Source organism: Rhinatrema bivittatum, chromosome 7, assembly GCF_901001135.1.
Source record: "Rhinatrema bivittatum chromosome 7, aRhiBiv1.1, whole genome shotgun sequence".
NCBI lineage: Eukaryota > Metazoa > Chordata > Amphibia > Gymnophiona > Rhinatrematidae > Rhinatrema > Rhinatrema bivittatum.
In genome coordinates this window covers 269,508,684-269,522,845 of record NC_042621.1, presented here as the reverse complement: position 1 = coordinate 269,522,845, position 14,162 = coordinate 269,508,684, and positions in this window count along the sequence as shown.

The window sequence follows — 14,162 nt, the reverse complement described above, 5'->3', positions numbered from 1 at the left end:
ATTCCTGGAAGGCCGGGCTGTCAAACCCAGGAGTAAATGTGTTGTTGGCATATAGATATTCTTTATGCCCCCTCAAATTCTCCCCCTTTCGGAGCCATAAATCTAGAATGAATTGCATCGATGGTGGCAATACAGCCGAGGGGCTTATAAGCCATGTTTTCTTAGGCTGCCAAATGAAGCTAGTGGGAGGAATCTTTCCCAAAAGTTCTTGGCTGAATAACGCCCACGTTTTTGGGGATTGGCGTTTATGCCAGTCCACTATCCTTTTGAATTGAGCCGCCAAATAATAGTGTTCCAGCTCACGGACACTGAGGCCTCCCTGAGCTCTAGGGAGAAATAATACTCTCATGGCTACCCTGGGGTGCTTACCTCTCCATATACAACGCATAACTTTTTTCTGCCAAATCACAAACTGTTTAGGAGGTATCCTAATTGGTAGAGTCTGAAAGGGATACATGAGTTTAGGCAAGACTGTCATCTTCACTGCAGCCATATGTCCCCACCAAGAAATCTGATAGCGACTCCATTCTTCCAATTCTTTAGAGAGTTTTCGCCAGAGAGTATCATAATTTATAGAAAAAAGGTCTTGACTGGCACTAAGATATATCCCTAAATATTTAATTTTGCCATCGGTCCATTTGTAGTGGAAGTCATTCCCAATTTTCCCTGCTTCTGTGGGTTTATCACTAATATTCAGGATTTCGGATTTATCCCAATTTATTTGAAAGCCGGACACACTACTGAAAGTCTCCAACTACCCAGTTAGGGCTTGCAGGGATGCATGGGATCTCGTGAGGATAATCAAGATGTCATTGGCAAAGAGTGATAGTGGTGAGACGCCCCAAATTAATACCCTGGATGTCAGCATTATGACGGACCCTAACTGCAAAGGGTTCTAGGAATAGCGCAAAGAGCAGTGGGGAAAGTGGGCAACCCTGGTGTGTACCCCTCTCAACGGTAAATGTCGGAGAGTATCCCCCATTGACCTTAATACACGCCCTCGGGGAATGGGACAATTGCCCCAACCATTGTAAGAAGTGAGCTCCAAATCCCATATGTTCCAATGTTTGGAATAAGTAAGGCCAGTGCACCATATCGAATGCTTTTTCAGCATCTACTGATAGGGCTCGTGCTAGAGTATTATATTTGTGGACAAACCACATGGCATCTACGATTTTATGCACATTGTCGGCCATACGACCCGGGATGAATCCCGCCTGGTCGGGGTGTATAAGCTGCAATTGAAACAATTGAGTCTGGTGGCTAATATTTTTGCTAGCAATTTAATATCAATATTTATCAGTGAAATAGGCCGGTAAGAGCTGCATAGTGCCAGAACCCTTCCCGGTTTCGCTATGATTGTGACGCCAGCCATATTTGCTTGTGGTGAGAGTACTGCCCCTGTCTTTAGGGAATTGAAGTATCGCTCTAGCAGGGGAGCAATTTGTGGGGCAAAGAATATATAGAACCAGGACATATAACCGTCTATGCCAGGAGACTTGCCTATCTTAAGAGACTTGATGGCCATCTCAATTTCCCCCACCGATATATCCTTGTCCAGAAACGACCTTTGGGAGGAAGTTAGCCCTGGCAAGGGTGTGTCCCGTAAGTACGTGTTATCGTTTGTGCTTGAATGTGTGGATCTGAGCTATATAATTGGGAGTAAAACTGGTGGAACTGTTGCCGAATAGCTTTATGATCGGTAAGCATCTTCCCCGTATGATCTTTGATTTTCACAATTGTGGACTGTGCTTGTCTTTTTTTCAAAGCACGAGCCAAAAGACATCCAGCTTTGTTGCCTCCCTCAAAAAATTGGTGTCGGGCCAATTCCAATTGTTAAATGTATAACGCTCCGGCGTAAGTTCCTGTTCACTGTACACCGACGTGATATCTTTGATGAGCGGCGGTATATAAAAAATTATAAATAAATAATAAATAATAGACAATAACCGCTGTATCTAGGGCTATTATCTGGTTACGAACCTCCTGCAATTGACTTTTGAGGCGTGTAGTCTGATCCCCAGCTTTATGTTTCTGTTCCAGCGTTTAAGGGTTGCTAACAATGATTTCCTCTCGCCCTCCCTCTGTTTCGTAATGAGAGATGCCCGGGCTATAAAGGTGCCTCTTAAAACCGCTTTGAGACAATCCCATAGTGTCCCTGCCTTGATATCATCTATGTCATTCCTCTGCATGCAATCTCTAATTTCCATCTGGATTTGTTTCACAACATATTTATCACGAAGTAGAGAGTCATTGAGTCTCCAATATTTTTGCCCTTGATCATAGTTCCTGCATTTCAATTTAACCCAAATAGGAGCGTGATCTGACCAAAGAACAGGTTCAATATCAAGGGAGCTAACTGCGGGTACTAGTGGCTTGCTAATCAAAAACATATCTATCCTGGAGTGACAGGTATGCGGGTGAGAGAAGAAAATATAATTCCTCGATTTAGGATAATGCACTCTCCATATATCTACCAGTACTTCTTGGTGCATAAAAGTTTTTAAGGCCATCCTCGCACCCTTAGTACCTGCACTATGGCCCGAAGAAGTGTCAATATTGGGATTTAGAGTGAGATTGAAGTCACCTCCAACTATCAAGTTTCCAATCTCCTTTGTCACGGATAAGGAACATACTGATTTGTAAAAGTCTTCCTTATGATGTGTGGGGCCATATAAATTTAATAGCGTGAACCTTTCACCTCCGTGCTGTAAGGTGACCCAAAGAAAACGCGTCTGAGAGTCAGCATCAACCTTTACTAACTCGTGGTGAAAATCTTTGTGCAGCAAGATCCCCACACCAGTATACTTAGCCAATACTGTTGCTGCTGCCCAGAATTGGTGTGGATAGTTAACAGATTTCATCAGGCTTTCGTATCTTTTCCTTAGGTGGGTTTCTTGCAAATAGACTACAGCCGCTTGTAGACGGTCAAGTTCCTTAAATAGAAGCCGTCTCTTATGGGGAGAGTTTAGGCCTTTCACATTTAATGATATAAATTTAAACTCAGCCATGATAAAAGTCTGTTAAATAACTTCTACTTGGATCCCGTATCAACCACACCACATCCCTGTGCTCCCTCGCACAAGTATCCCATCTCAGCGACTGAACCGCAACCCCTGCCCACCCCAATCCCCCTTGTCCATTGTAGCCCCTTATTCCCCCCCCCCCCACCCCAATCCCCTTACCCCTCACCTGGGAAAATACTCCTTCTTCCCAGTGAAATTGGGAGGAGTGTCCCATGTCTGCAGGCCAGTGATTCCCATCCCCCTCTATCTAACCAGCTATTACTTTGAACGTGCTAATAATCAAACTAGAAAACCGTACCACATTTTACTCCCATGGCAAAGTTTCTTCATTTAGAATACTCTCTGGTATAACCAAGTTAGTCTCCATCCCTTAGAATGTAAATCCTCGTTCTCGGTGACCCTTAGTCCTTCAGGTTGGTGCTGTTACTATGGGCTGCAATTCCTGCGTATGCTGTAGTCTTCTCCCTCCTTTCACGACTCTTTGCCGGCGTGTCGGGTCTGCCCTCGGTGGTGAAGCAGCTTTGCTGGCATGTTCTGGAGTAGGGACAGATATGCCAGCTGCTTGTAAGAATCCAGAAGCTTCCTCAATAGAGCGGGCTCTATTGAGGAAGTGTGAACCCCAAACCAAAGGGGAACAGCCATCGATATCGGATTTTCGCCTGCGAAAGGGCATTGGTGATTACTTTAAAATCCAAGCGCTTCCTTAGTGTTATGGCTGACAGACCTGCGTAGATGGAAATATCGTTGCCTTCCCACTTCCATAGCCTCTGTTTCCGGGCTGCAAGTGCAATTTTCTCCTTATATGCGAATGAGTGGAAGCAGACCACTACGTCCCACAGTCTGTTCCCAGTTCTGGGACCCAGAGTCCTATGTGCTCTCTCAATGCTAGAGCACAGTGAAGTACAGGACGGCTCCTCAGCGCTGTTAGCAAGAATATGGGCACAAATTTTTTCAATAGTGCTAACCATGTCAGCATAATCCTCCATATCCGGAATCCTTCTAAACCGTAGGTTGCACCTCCGACTCCGGTTTTCCAGGTCCTCTAGCTTCTCATCGAAGCGAGCCTGAGTGGCCTGAAGGTCAGCGGTGGTAGTTTGCATCTTTTTCCAGTTGTCTTCATGTGCCTCTAGTTTTAAATCAGCCTCATCTGTCTTGCGCCCTAGATCATTAATGTCCTCCCTCAGCTCTGACAGAGAGGGTTAACCTCGGCTTTATAGTTTTTAATATCTTGCCTGAGCTTGATGAACCACTCTCTGAGCTCAGTTCTGGTCGGCCAGTCCGCTCCCTCAGTCAGGAGCACGCTGCACATGGGTTCTCTGTCCTCCTGCGCTCCTGCAGCCACCATCTTGTCTCCCTCCGGGTTGGTCAAATCTCCTCCCTTCTTGTAGGAGTACATTTTGAAATCCACCGCTTTGCGCTTTGACGCCATGCACTGCAGGGGAGCTTAAGATCGCGGTGCTGTGCCGTTTCAGGTGTGTGGCCGGCTCGAAACAGTAAAAATTCAGCGATTCCAGTCAGGGTGGAGGAGAGCCCCGGGCTTAAGCTGCAGACATGGGAAGTGACGTCACTTCCTCCTCCACCCAGATATCTCTGAAGATATCCGGGCAAGTAAATAGTTATCCAGCCACACGAGGCTGGATAACTTTAGACCTGTTTCTGAGCAGGTCTAAAGCTATCTGGCTAACTTAGGGGGGGTCATTTATCAAAATGCTATATGGCGTTTTTGCATGCGAAAAGCACCTTTAACGCATGAGAAAGCACCATAACACATGGTGTGATGCAAATTAGGGGGGAGGGGGGAGAGAGAGAGAGTGAGTGACTAGCTATAAGGCCCTCATACTAGGTAGGTATTTATACCTCTATGCCTCTATGGGAGGCCCACCTAGTTACTCGAGGTGAGGTTTAGGTATTAGTGTAGGTAGGGGTTAGGGGCCACTTTGACATTCAGAGTGCGACGTACGAACAGAACAGTGCTCTCTTGTGAAGATTTGATGACCTTCGGAGTGAGGAAACTCACCCAAAGATGAGATTTGTACAATGTTCTCTCAACCTAGCTTGATGGACTCTCTACCTGGGTAACATGCAGTTTGCGGTAATACCTAAGCAAAGCGCTAAGATAGCGCACTTTGCGATAAACAGCCTATTACCATAAAACACACCCCTTTTCAAAGAAACATAGAAATGACGGCAGAAGAAGACCAAACGGCCCATCAAGTCTGCCCAGCAAGCTACGCACTTTATCCATTTTTTTCCCCTTTTTCTCTCTCCCACCTGTTACTATTGGTTTCCAGTGCCCTCCAGCCCTAATCCCCCTCCACCCAATCTAGAGAGCTGCGGTATTTAGTGCATTTTGATAGATCCAGGCCTTAGCCGGATATATCCGATATTTGGTTAAGTTAGCCAGATAAAGGAACCCCCTCCCCGGAACACCCCCAGAATGCCCCTTTTATATCCGGCTAAATTATAGCCGGATAACAACTTATCTGGCTATAATTTAGCCGGATAACTGGCTGAAATTGCTATATTTGTTACGAGCGCGCGCGGGCGCGGTCGTCTCGGGCGGGTGGCGAGCCCTTGGGCCACGGCAGGACCCCAGGAGGAGCCCAAGGCCACACCGTGGAAGGTGAGCTGAGCAGGCATGGTGAGCCAGGCAGGCAGGAACAGAAGCAGGGAGTCCGACACTCAGCCAGACCTGCATGTCCATGGTAGCCAACACGGGGAAGTTGACTAATGAACGGTCCTCCGACTGTTCCCGGCCCTTTCGGACCTGCCGCTGGGAACGGCAATGGGCAGCAGGCCGGACAGAGGCGAGGGCAGACAGAGTCCTTAAACAGAAGACATCAAACGGGGCAGAAGCAAGACGGAGACATCAGGTCAAGGGCTGAAGCGAGACACAGGAAAGGCCCAGGCAAGCAGGAACTCCGATGCTGGGATACTCACATCCGAAGCCCCCTCGGCTGGCAGAAGCTCAAGAGCCCGTGGGACGAATCCCTCCTGTTGGCCACTCCAGGGCCCAACAGGACAGAAGGCTCAGGAACCAGGTCAAGGCAGAGACAGGTAGACATCCGGACAAGGGCTGAAGCAGACACTGAAGACAAGGCTGGACGGGAACATTGCACTGTCCATCAGGGCGCCCTACTCAGCCCGCCCGTGGGACTGAGTCGCGGACCACCCTGTCCCAGACGCGCCCTACACAGCCCAGGAAGGCTGGTCGCGGACCACGCTGAGAAGGAGGGCGCGGGGAAGACCCAGGCGAACAGGAACTCCGATGCTGGGATACTCACATCCGAAGTCCTTACGGCTGGCAGGCACAGGAACAAACAACTAGGCACACGTCAAGGCAGACATCAGGAAATACGTCTAGGCAGACATCAGGAAACATGGAGGACCTGGACCGGCAAGGTTACAGACAACTGTAATGCACAATCTGCAGGCCGAAGACAAGCAGGAGTCGGAGTCACGGACCGGAGTCAAGGCAGGCTGAAGACAAGCAGGAGTCGGAGTCACGGACCGGAGTCAAGGCAGGCTGACGACAAGCAGGAGTCAGAGTCACGGACCGGAGTCAAGGCAGGCTGAAGACAAGCAGGAGTCGGAGTCACGGACCGGAGTCAAGGCAGGCTGACGACAAGCAGGAGTCAGAGTCACGGACCGGAGTCAAGGCAGGCTGAAGACAAGCAGGAGTCAGAGTCACGGACCGGAGTCAAGGCAGGCTGACGACAAGCAGGAGTCAGAGCCACGGAGGACCTGGATCGGGACAGGCCACAGACAACTGTGTAACCCAATCCGAAGGCCGAAGACAAACAGGAGTCGGAGTCACGGACCGGAGTCAAGGCAGGCTGAAGAAAAGCAGGAGTCGGAGTCACGGACCGGAGTCAAGGCAGGCTGACGACAAGCAGGAGTCGGAGTCACGGACTGGAGTCAAGGCAGGCTGACGACAAGCAGGAGTCGGAGTCACGGACCGGAGTCAAGGCAGGCTGACGACAAGCAGGAGTCAGAGCCACAGAGGACCTGGATCGGGAGAGGCCACAGGCAACTGTGTAACCCAATCCGAAGGCAAGCAGGAGTCGGAGTCACGGACCGGAGTCAAGGCAGGCTGACAACAAGCAGGAGTCAGAGCCACGGAGGACCTGGATCGGGACAGGCCACAGACAACTGTGTAACCCAATCCAAAGGCAAGCAGGAGTCGGAGTCACGGACCGGAGTCAAGGCAGGCTGACGACAAGCAGGAGTCAGAGCCATGGAGGACCTGGATCGGGACAGGCCACAGACAACTGTGTAACCCAATCCGAAGGCCGAAGACAAGCAGGAGTCGGAGTCACGGACCGGAGTCAAGGCAGGCTGAAGACAAGCAGGAGTCGGAGTCACGGACCAGAGTCAAGGCAGGCTGAAGACAAGCAGGAGTCGGAGTCACGGACCAGAGTCAAGGCAGGCTGAAGACAAGCAGGAGTCGGAGTCACGGACCGGAGTCAAGGCAGGCTGACGACAAGCAGGAGTCGTAGTCACGGAGGATCAGGAGAGGCCACAGGCAACTGTGTAACCCAATCCAAAGGCAAAGACACAGTGAACAGAAAGTCCTTAAATACTGGAGGTAGAAGGCAACTCCCTGGGAGGAGCTTGCCAGGACCGCCCACCGCTGGTCCTATAACTAGGGTAGAGAGCTGCGGGCCAGCCCCTAGGAAAGGGCGTCGCCCAACAGGAAGTCCAAACACTGAGGCTGCAAGCCACCGGCATGCCTCAGGAGCAGCTAGGCCTCTCAGGCCCCGGAGCAAGTCCCGGAAGATGCGCAGGCGAAGCCCAGGCTTCAGAGCGGCCTCTGGAGGAAGGTAAGAGACCTCCTGCAGCGCAGCAGCAGGGGGGATCGCAACAATATTAGCCATTTACATGGATAACTTTTCAGTTATCCTTTTAAATGGCTTTTGAATATCTACCCCATTGCTGTTTCAACTGGAAAAAGACCAAAAGGTCCATGGAGCACAACTTTCTTCTGCCTGCCCAACAGCTCTAACTATGCAGAAATTGCTGGGTAAGAGGTAAAATCACTGAGCATCATGTAGCCAGTTCTACAGCAACCCTGAATATGGTGATCAGTCTAGAATCACTGGATCAGCAGCACTTTTACTCTAGTGTGTAGCTATGTCATCAAGGCCACCAATATCTTTCTCCTGTACGGTTTTGTCCAATTTACTTTGGAGTTGATTTAGTGTTATAGCCATGACTGCTTCTGCTGGCAATATGCACCATAATTTCACTGCTCTGAGTAAAAAATGAGTAAAACCTTTGATGGCGTGAAATTAAAATCTATTACCCCCTTCATCTCTGAATATGTTCCCCTTCTCATCCCTTCGTTTGTTTGTAGCTGCTTCAGTAAAAAGATTGCCTGCCAGAAAGCTGACTCCAATTTCGTTCCAGCCTCTTTATAGATGGAGCAGAGGTAGAGGGTAGATAACTCTACTGCCCTGAAAACATTTTTGTCTTACATTTGCAGCCCAAATAAGAAACTAAACCATCTTTTTCAAACCAAACTCCTTTCTCTCCTCAACACACACAAGTCTTATCCCTCAGTGTCTGAAGTCGTCACAAACGTTAACACGAGCTCATGTAACCTCTCAGTATCCAGTAGGGTGTGCATGCACACACATTTTGTTTCAGATCGTTATATTATATTGCTTCCCATTTTATTCATTTCGTTTCTCCATTTACGTCATTTATATTGCTTATGTCATTTCCATTAAAGTCAATAGAAGAAGAAACGCATCATATTTTTGACTATAACATTGGGGTTTTCCATCCAAATTTTATGAAGCTTGTAGCCAGGAATCAGCAGCATAGGCAACAGCATCCCAAGGCACCAACAGGGCAGCAAGGCATCCTGAGCAGCGACATCAATGCCCAAAGACTTCGAAAGAGGGGAAAAGCAGTGGGAGCAGTGGCATCAGTGCCCGAATAAAACGACAGATGGGCAAGGTAGCATCAGGAGTGGCATCAATGCCTTAAGGCACTGAGTATGGGATAAGGCAGGAAGAACAATGGCATCAATGCCCCAAGATTTTGAGGGGGTACTATTGTAACTACCTACATTGGTGCAACATCAGAGGGTATCTTTTACCCATAGGCCTCACATTAATTTTCAAAGAGAAAATATATGCTTCCGTTCCTTTTGGAAATTAGCCCTGGAGATCTATTGGTAACTCATTTGCACCTGCTAATTATTCTGGGCAAATGTACAGGTGTTTGTTTGGCAATGCAAACATATGAGCATTGGTGCAAACCCCTCCCCCAGCGTGTGTTGTCATTGCACGCATAAGTTTACCCGCACACTGGGAGGGCAATTTTCTAAAAGCCCATTTCTATGGTTAAAGCATAAATTAACCTCCGAGTGCGGGATAAGGCAGTCAAAACAGTGGCATTAACATCCCTAAACACTGAGGGCAGGCTTTTAAAAGGGTTACGTGCGCCGAGCCTATTTTAAAAAGGCCCGGCGACGCACATAAAGCCCCGGGTCACGTGTAAGCCCGGGGCTTTACTAAAGGGGCGGTCCGGGGGCGGGGGTGGGGCCAGAGGCCTCCGACAGAGCGGCCATTGCTGCTGTGTCGGAGGATCGCGTGCCAGAAAGCTGCCCAGAGGCAGGCGCAAAAGGTAAGATAATTATGGGGGGATTAGAGTAGGGCTAGAGGGGGAAAGGGTAGGGGAATGGGCGGGAAGGTCAGATTAGGGGGGAGGGAATGGGGGAAGGCAGCGCGGCTCGGCACGCGCAAGGTGCATAATTGTGCACCCCCTTGCGTGCGCCGACCCTCGATTTTATAACATACACGCGCCTGCGTGCGAATGTTATAAATTTGGGCACAAATGTAGGCTGCGTGCGCGTCTTTTAAAATCTGTCCCTGAGTGAGGAGCACGGCAAGAGAAGATTTGCATTTTTTTATTTGTTTATTTTTGCTTTGTTTCTAGGCAAAAACTCCCCAGTAGAACTAAGAAGGAGGCAGGGCAGAGGGAGCAGCACCAATTCCAGGCTTGAGGGCAAGAATATGGGCATTGGTTCAGTGGAGGAGGAACCCCCAAACGTTTGTTCATTGGTGCTCAGTAGACAGGAAACTTCCAAAATATGAGAAATGGAGTCACGTGCTTAGTCCTCCTGCCACTTGCATGGGAATTCAAGGAAACCCAGAAGAGGGAGGTTTATCTAAATGAAGAACAAACGAAGAACCAGAAGCCCAACCTCTGCCGCAAGCAAAGCAAAACTCAAATCCAACAAAGGATGAGAAAAACCACTCTAAGGGCCTGATTCATCAAGGAATTTTCTCATAGACACAGAATGGGAGAAAAGCCTTAGTAAATCAGGCAGTAAGTTATTTAATTGTGTGGTTATTCAACTTTTCATAAAATATCCACCACTAGTGACTAAATTTAATTATAAAGAAGTTGGCATCAAAAATGAGTGCATTGCCAACTGATCTAAATCCTAAAACAATTTTTTAGATTTAAAAAAATGCAAGTAAAAATAGTCTTTTGTCCAAATTCTTCAAACTAGTTCACCACATAGAACAATTCTTAAACTCAGTCCAATGCAGCAAGCATAAAACATTTCACCACCACTCCTTCCAAGGCAGCAGACAAAAACAAAAGCCAGCTTAGCAGTTCTTCCACATAATCTTCAGTCATATGTCTTAAACAAATACTTAGCTCATTTGGCATGGGCAATACCATTCAGATCCGAAATGTCTCTTAAATCAATATTCTTAAATCAAGATGCCTGCACATCCAAGTCTTGAAAGTTTCCAGCCACAAAGACCCAACATTGATGTTTTGGATTCGCTGCCTGACGGGATCTATAAAGAGACTGACATGGTGAGGATATTATGGGCCATATGTAAACTGACATGAAAGAACGTTTCACCCAATTGTGCTGCTATAAGCATTTCACATGATCTTCTGTACTTCAATCAACAAGCAAATCGTCACTTGTAAAAATAACAATCAAATGCCTCTTTTCCAAATATCATTATAGTTATCCACTGGTGGTGGATATTTCATAAAAAGTTGAAGTAGTACACAATTAAATAAATTAAGAGTTAGATTTTTCTTACCACTTGCTGGATTTGAATTATCTTAATGAAGACCAATTGTTCCATCAACTCTGTGGTCAGCTGTGGATGCTGTGGACTCCTGTTGTCCTCCACCATTTAGAATTCCTGCACACCAGGCATGCCGGTTGATGGGTAAGAACATAAGAACATGCCATACTGGGTCAGACCAAGGGTCCATCAAGCCCAGCATCCTGTTTCCAACAGTGGCCAATCAGTACCTGGCAAGTACCCAAACACTAAGTAAATCCCATGTTATTGATGCCAGTAATAGCAGTGGCTATTCCCTAAGGGGCAGATTTTAAAACCTGCGCAAGGGCACAGATTTGTTCGCGCAACCCGGCGCAAACAAATCTACGCCCGATTTTATAAGGTGCATGTGCTACCGCGCGCACCTTATAAAATCCAGAGTTGGCGCACACAAGGGGGTGCACAGCTGTGCAACTTGTGCGCGCCGAGCCACACAGGCTGCCTCCGTTCCCTCTGAGGCCGCTCCGATTTCGGAGCGGCCGCGGAAGGAATTTTTCTACCGCTCCCCCCCCACCTTCCCCTCCCTTCCCCTATCTACCCCACCCCCAGCCCTAACTAGATCCCCCCTACCTTTATTTCAGAAGTTACGCCTGCCCGAGGCAGGCGCAATTTGCATGTGGTGCACCATCCCCCGGCACAGGCCGCTGTGCTGGAGGACTCAGGACCGCCCCTGGACCACTGCCATGCCCCCAGGCCCGCCCCCGGACCACCCATGACCCCTGGACCCGCCCCCGGACCATCACCACATCCCTGGACCCAACCCCTTCCCACCCCTTTTTCGAAGCCCTGGGACATACTCACGTCCTGGGGCTTGTGTGCGCCGCCGAGGCTATGCAAGATAGGCTCGGCGCGCGCAGGGGCAGCTTGGGGCAGCTTTTTGGGGGTTACGTGCTTATGTTACGCGCGTAACCCTTTAAAAATCTTCCCCTAAATCAACTTGATTAATAGCGGTTAATGGATTTCTTCAAGAACTAATCCAAACCTTTTTTAAACCCAGCTACGCTAACGGCACTAACCAAATCCTCTGGCAACAAATTCCAAAGCTTAATTGTGCATTGAGTGAAAAAGAATTTTCTCCAATTAGTTTTCAATGTGCTACTTGCTAATTTCATGAAATGCCCCCTAGTCCTCTATTATCTGAAAGAGTAAATAACCGATTCACATTTACCCATTCTAGACCTCTCATGATCTTAAAGACCTCTATCATATCCCCCCTCAGCCGTCTCTTCTCCAAGCTGAACTTCCCTAACCTCTTCAGCCTTTCCTCATAGGGGAGCTGTTCCATCCCCTTTATCATTTTGGTTGCCCTTCTCTGTACCTTCTCCATCGCAACTATATCTTTTTAGAGATGCGGTGACCAGAATTGTACACAGTATTCAAGGTGTGGTCTCACCATGGAGCGATATAGAGGCATTATGACATTTTCCGTTTTATTAACCTTTCCCTTCCTAATAATGCCTAACATTCTGTTTGCTTTTTTGACTGCTGCAGCACACTGAGCTGATGATTTCAATGTATTATCCATTATGATCCCTAGATCTTTTTCCTGGGTGGTAACTCCTAATATGTGTGTAACTACAGCATAGGTTATTTTTCTCTATATGCATCACCTTGCACTTGTCCACATTAAATTGTATCTGCCCAACTTTCCAATCTCGCAAGGTCCTCCTGCAATCTATCACAATCTGCTTGTGATTTAACTACTCTGGATAATTTTGCCTACCCCTGCTTTAAAGTAGCTCAGATGGTACCTTAAACAGCTTCTGCACACATATGACCACACCAGGCAGGACACAGCAGAGTTTGGTGACAGATTTGGTAAGAGTGCAGTGATAGCAGTATTAATACCAGTAAACCCCAAAACTCCAACTCTCCATTAACAATGGCTAAACCATTATGCTAGGTATTTAGAGGATAATTGTAAAAGGTATAGCAGTGCTTTGCCCACACAAATGCCCTCTTGTAATATTGCCCGGCCCAAAATGTGGGGAAAAATAAGTGCATACAAGATGTATGCATGTATTGAATGTCGGTATATAAAAGTTTTAAATAAATAAATAAATAAATGTATTTTTCCCCACCTATCACAGAGATATTCCAGAGTGCAAAATCTGGATTTACACTTATACTTTTTAATCTTAATCTTAAAAGGTATCAGGCTAATTTTAAAACAAGCACACGTGCACTTATATATGCGCTTATCTGCACGCAAGAGGAGATACACTTGAATTTTAAATCATACGTGCACTTGCATGAGTATGATTTAACATATGTCTACTGCACGTAAGTAGGCTCCTAATTTTAAGGGGTTACATATCTTCCATTGGACTTTGCCGGCTTTAAAGTGCGTATGTAAGTGGATTTTAAAACGTACTCATGTGAGGGACATTGCCAGTTTTTTAAATGAGTCCACCAGTTTGCGCAGTCAATCTCGAGGTCATCCAGATCCTTCTGGTTCTTCATCTTGCTCGCCCGCCCCGCTCCCCCCCCAGTTGACCCAGACCTCTCCCCCTGTCCTGGAAGGCCGAAAACGTGAGATCTGCAGACCTGCTCCTCATTAGGAGCAGCAGTAAAGTTCTGCGGCTAACAAGCCATGCATTGCAGCCTCCAGTTTTAAAATGCAGAGTTAGGTGCATAACAAATGGTCCCACCCTGGAATGCCCATGCCCCATTCCCTAACTCCTCCCTTCTTGCACCCTTCATTTGTTACTCGAGCACGGGTCTATACCTGTGTAACTTCCAGCTTGTAAAATATGCATTACCTACGCGCGGCCTGCATACTCACGTTATATGGGCTTTTTAGCACAAGCAACGCTTTTACAATCGACCCTTATGCATGTAAATTCCGCAGGGGGAACTGATTGCATACTTAGCAGGTGTTAAGTACGTGCAGGTAGTTTTTCCCAAAATCATTTTCAAAATACGTGCACACTTTCGCTTAAAAATTAGTGTAATGTCTGTGGGTAAAATGTACCTGCAGACTTTGCTTCTGCTGAAAATGACTCCTCTTACAGAATCAAATATA